This window comes from Aptenodytes forsteri, unplaced genomic scaffold (assembly GCF_000699145.1).
Source record: "Aptenodytes forsteri isolate BGI_AS27 unplaced genomic scaffold, ASM69914v1 Scaffold234, whole genome shotgun sequence".
Lineage (NCBI taxonomy): Eukaryota > Metazoa > Chordata > Aves > Sphenisciformes > Spheniscidae > Aptenodytes > Aptenodytes forsteri.
Window position 1 is genome coordinate 668,924 of NW_008794006.1, and position 6,000 is coordinate 674,923.

General features: G+C 37.6%; 1 protein-coding gene across 1 annotated transcript in view; it reads left to right on the forward strand.

Moving 5' to 3' along the window:
- The window catches only part of TNS3 (tensin 3), a 191,853-nt gene that overhangs the window by 14,841 nt on the left and 171,012 nt on the right, over positions 1-6,000 (forward strand). The window contains exon 2 of the mRNA XM_009289806.2: positions 62-99. The gene's annotated coding sequence lies outside the window, so the exon portion shown is untranslated. The remainder of the gene's footprint in view (positions 1-61; positions 100-6,000) is intronic.

A 6,000-nucleotide genomic window follows, 5' to 3' on the forward strand; every position in this document is an offset into this window, starting at 1 on the left:
GAAATGGAGGGGAGAATTCACCCACTCTTTTACTCATATATTTTATTTACTTTTGTTTTAGTTTGCAAGTATGCCTGCCACAGGAAATGTGAAGAAAAGGTAAGCATATTTGTTTGCCTCCCTTCTTGCTGTTGATCCACATGTATTTGAAGTTGAGACTACAAAAGCTGTATCAACTAAGAATAAGATGATTATTAAATCAGATGCCTAGCTGTCAAAAAAGAATATTTTTTTTTTCTGGGGTATTGTTCTTGCCATTAATAAAAACCAGGTCCCTATGTAGTCAAAACAGCTGCACCAGTGGTTAAATTTCTCATTCCTCCCACAGGAGGACATGTTTCAAGTTGAAAACAGCAAGTTAAGTGGGTGAAATACAAACCACAGTTCTACCAGAAAAGAAAAAATGTATCTGAGTGAATAAGGTGTATATATGTATGCACACACCCCTATACGTATATGCACTTATGTGTGTGTGTGAGCATGTGTGTGTGTGTATATATATGCACACCTATATATACATAAAATTTTTACAGCAACAGAGATTTAAAGGCAAACTTTTGGCATTGGATTATGAAAAGTATAAGCATATTATTTATTTATTTTCAGTGCCTACTAGTTTCATTACTAGATTATTGTTAGTTTTTAAAATCTCTGAGTCCCTTTCACACAAGGTGAGATCAGTACTTCCATGGTCTCAGATTACTTAAAATTTCCCTATCCCTAGATTTGTGTAAATCAGACATTTACAGAGTGTTGCAGCCTAAATCTAGCAGTCTTGGAGGGCTTTACTGTATTTTACCAGAACCACCCTCATGGGATAATATTCCCTGCTTTTAACTAAAACTTCTGGTTAGTACTTGCTATCTATGAAGACAGCATTTTTGTAGTTAGAGCACTGAGCTTCTGGAGACCATGGATCTAATCCTACTACCTGTGTTGTTGACCTGATGTTGGGCCTTGTGCAAGGATTTGTTTGTTTCAGTGCTTCCAAGAAATATAACTAAATTCAAGAGAAGAACCTCTACTTAGTGAAGGACTTGGAGATTTGTCAGGCCATTTGAAGAAATTCTAGTAAATACAAGTGTCAGTTGGATGAGCATCTCCCATTTTGAGTGAAAGTGGTACTTGTGCATTTGAAAATCGCTGTGTTATGTGGTATGCTGAATAAATGCAGAATTTTGTTTTTTCATGAAGTAAGATGATAAAGTACACGCAGTGGTAATTAAGTTTGCAAGTAAGGTGTTACCTTTTGAAGGTTTTAATCAACTATATACATTCAATAATCATTAGTAATAATACTATAGTAATGGTGGTCTAGAAGTAGAAGGGAAACAGTTTAGTAGAAATAACTGCGTTTTATTAGACCAGATGATGTAATTGATCCCTCTTTGCACAGCAGCTTTGGTTCTCCAGATAGCACTTGCAGTATGGAATTCTACCAGCTTCCATGGGGAAGAATCTGGTTTGTTGATAACAATGGTAGCTTGCAGATTTGCTTGGGTAGGTGCTACATAGATTTAGAGTTTCCAGAAGTGATGGTACATAAATGATGCTGGAGACTGTGGTAACAAATTCTTTAAACTTGTTTTGGAGACAAATAATTTCATATGTGTGCCATATGTTAAAAATGGGAAACTATATTTCAACTAGTATTTATGCTCTTAGGCATAAGGGTGTTGAGTGTTGAAAAGACTACTGTATGGAGTGCCAAAAGTATATAGTAGTGTAACTATCATCGAGATACTGGTATATTTTATGGTTTTTAAATAATTGAAAAGAAATGACGTGTGTATTACAGAAGACAGAAAAATAAGGTATGGGAACAAAACTAAATTGAAAAATCAATTATTTCTTACAAGAGGCTTTTTTCCTGATTTTGAGAGAAGTAGTAAGCCAACAAGTAGCTTAAATTCAGAATGTTTCTATGAGTCTTGTCTTTTCTGACTACTTATATGAGGCTCACAGAAATGTTATATATAATCTTGTTACATTGTTCATCCTGATTCAGATCTGAATTTTGCCTTTATTGCCTAAAATGGCGTCTGTATTTTCATTTAGTTATCAGTTTAAGGCAGGAATGATTCTGGTGGTTTTTAAGCTGGACTGAGAATATAGTAAGACCATCTAAGGATGTTGCAGGCAACCTTGAGGATACCTGTAGCCATAATCATATGCACTGATTCAGATCCATGTGTGTGGAAAGAGTTTCATGGACTCCAGCTGATCTGCAAGTATCTTTTCTCCCTAGAATACATTTTACCTCCAAGACAAGTATTACTCCCTGCATTTTCTATAAAACTACCCTGTCCACAGCTTATGGGGAGTAACTATTTTTTGCATTAGTTAAACATCCCCCAAGACAGAATGTGTAAGAAGTTAGTCAGCTGACAGTCACGTGGAAAGGGAGTGAATGGGAACAAAGAATGTTGCACTTAAGAGATCCTGTAGTCATTTTGGAAAAGAATAATGCATCAGCACGGTAAAGCATTACTGGAAAGACTACTGGGGTCATGAGTGTTCATAAAAGCATTATTACGTGCAAGTCTAGCCATAAAGCCCCATAACAAAACAGATAATGTCATAAATGTGTTCAGGTAAAAACAGCAGCTCAGGCCTTACGCTGGCAACACTACAATGCAGGTTTTCAAGAGTTTGTCAAGACAATACCAGTATTATGCTTGTAAATGAAAAACAAAAATTTCTTGTTATATAAATCATCCATGAAAATAAAGTTTATGCAGACCTGAAAATAAAGTGGACTCTGAATTTGATCAGAAGGTACAAATGAAGGAAGAATCATATTTTGGAACTGTTCAGGATATCAGCTGCTTCTTTGTAGTATGAACCCTGAATCGGTTCTGTGAGGGTTTTCCAGTTGCCCCGACACAACAGTGAGTACCAAATAACAAATGCAGGCAAGCATTGTAGTAATATTTCAAAACCTAGGGCACAAGTGGAAGAAAATCTGAAGTTACAAAAAGAAAAGAAGCAGAGATTAGCTTGCACCAATTTAGGCTGTTTCATTCGGTGCCATTATATTAGTTGCAGAAAGATTATAACATTTGAAATTATGTAGCATAAATCCACTAGATGGAGTGGATGGATACCAGCATGAAAATTGGATGAGCTGTAGAAGAAAGTTACCCAAAAACCCAACAAAAAAAAGCACCAAAAGCCCAAACTCCACTGTCTTGGAATTGTCTGTGGAAAGAAAAACAAACAAAAAAGTGAACATAGTAGATGTCTGGATACAAAACCTTAAGAGATATATCCATCTCTGTCAGGTTACTGTTTGCAATTTAACCCTGAAGGGGAGGGTGGGTGCATGGCTACAGGGATGAATTAATGGAAATTTAAGGATCCGCAAATTCAGAACAGATGTCAGGAAGCAGTATTTCACACAGAGAGCAACGAATATGTGAACAAGTCTCCCAGGCAAATTTGTTCAGATGAAAAGCAGTGAGGTTACTCAGGACTGAAGCGATCTCATTGTGCCCTGGGAGATAGAGCCCGAGTGGGCTGTGCTGTAAATGGGCTGGTTGATCGGTCTGCTCTGAAGACGTCCCTCAGCTCTCGTAGACTGTGTGAACTCTCGTAACCTATTTGTGAAACTGTCTGCTGCATCCCTGCCAGGGCAACGTCAGAGATCTTGGTGTGCACCGGGGTCTGTAGAAGCATTTGACTTCAGTACGGTCTCTCAGGACAGCTGTTTTGCCTGCGTACTGCTTGATGGGCCTCTTCTGCACCCATCAGTGTGGTGTGCATTGGCAGTGCTGAGCTAGGACAGCCCTGTTACTCTGAGCCTCAGAAACTTGATAGAAGTTAATAGACAGACACACGGTTGTATCTGTAATGTGACTTTTCTAGTATTCTGGCTGTACATACTCATAGTGAGATGTTGTCCTGCTGACATATATGCGTGCTCATCAAGGAGGCCTGATGAACCATACTTCCCTGCGTGTTGATAGAAAAGAGAGCCTAAAAATGCTGCCCTGCTTCAATGGTACTGGGGTGGTGTTAACTTGCTGGACCATAGTGATGCCTCTTCTGATCGTGGCAAGCCCTCATAAACTTGTCATTGACCTTGCATAGATTAAGCTATTGTAATATATTTGGTTTTGCAGCAGGCTTATTTAGAACTAAAGCCAGCCTTTTAAATTGTTATGTTATACCAGCATGTAATACTATCTCAATTTACTATAAAAGTTTTGGGGTTTTTTTTGTGCTTTAGTCATCTGTGCTTTTCTTCTTTAAAGTGATGAGGGCAGAAAACCACTCTAGAGGAAAGTGTTTGCTATTCCTGTATGTACTGTATTTTAAAACTCTCTTTAAAAGGCAGCGTTTTTGTTTTCACTCAGAAAAACATCGTAAGAATGAATTCTTGAAACAATTTTGTTTTGCTGTACAAATCCCAGTTCATTTAGGTAATTACTATCTTGTATGGCCTCAGTCTGCGCGTGTGTAACTTGGAAATGTTTCTGTATAGCTCTTTGTTCAGATGTACATATCTAGTTAGTGTTCCCTGAGGTTTCTGAAGCTACAGCATGTCTCATGCCCTGGGGCTTTGCTCTGGATTTTGTTCTGGGAGCTTGAGTCTCCTTTGTTTTGTAGCTTTGTCTCAGGGCATGTCTCTCTGTGTATGATGTAGGAATACTTGTTTGTCCCACCACAAGGCTTTCACTTAGCTCTCTGTCCTGGGATACCATTTTTGCCATCTTTTACTCTGTCAGTTACGTATGTGGTATAGAGCTGGGGCATTGAAAGGCATCATCTCATGATTCTAGCTAAACTTTGTTCCTGAAGTCTGGGAATTTGAAAACCAGTTTCTATCTCCTGTCCTGTGGGACTGAAAGCAGAAGGGGGAAGCTCTTGACCATATTTTCTTGACCTGTTTCATGTATGCTAATTCTCCCTCTTGAGAACTGACTGATTTTATTAAGTTTGTAAGCAAATGCTTAAATTCTCTTACAATCACTAAGCTTAAGTATTTGCTGAAGTCTTTTGCTGAATCGGGTGTGATCCAGCTTTATGCCTTTGCCTAGCGAACATTGCATGTATCCTTAATTCAACCTGAAAGATATTTTTGCTATGCTTAAGCCAAAAAGACATTTTCTTTACATAATACAGTTTGATTCTTTGCTAGTCTGAAATGATGTTTCAGAGAAACCGATATTGTAGGCAGATGGCTCTATGCCTTTTTCCAGTTCCAGTAAAATTTATTTATATATGGGTTTGATTCAGCACACTTTTTCCTTCACCTTTCCAGAAGCTGTCTTAAACATCTCAGTGGAGTGCAGATTTAATCAAAGCTTCAGAATTTTGTATTAATGGTCTAAAATCCTTGTTTAGACTAGTTTCCTGTGCTGTGGTGTGCCACTTGAATGCTGGTAAAGCTAGACCAAACAATTTACTACTTTCAAATTCTGTAGTTTATTTTTTGTAGAGAAATAACTGATTTATAATATGTTTTTAGTATTTTATCATTTATAAAGCCACCAAAATTGTTTTAATCATGAAAGTTATGAACTCTGACGTGACAATTTGTCCTGCTACTTTTCTCAAAGGCCATGTTTTTTCTAATTTGTTTTTTCTAGGCATTTGTATCTGAGAAAATGTAATTCTTCCCTTGATCCTGCTCTGCCTTTTTCTTTAAACTGTTTAAGCTGTTGCTGATTGAAGAGGATTGAAAGAAGGCTTCCCACTGCCCCCAAATCCATAGTCCCTTGTGATACCCTGATCTTTTTCTTTCTTCGTCTCTTTAACAGTCTAGGAAATATGAACATGATTACAGAAAAATGCATAGAAATAAACAAAAATTTAACTTGAATTACTGTAAAAAACATGACTAGCGGCCCTATAGAAGGGAGAGTAACAGTAATCACAGCAATAAAAATTAGCAAGGAGTGATAGGTGGTTTTGGTCCTGGGTTGCATGTTCATAGAAACATAGAATAGTTTGGGTTGGAAGGGACCTTTAAAGGTCATCTAGTCCAACCCCCCT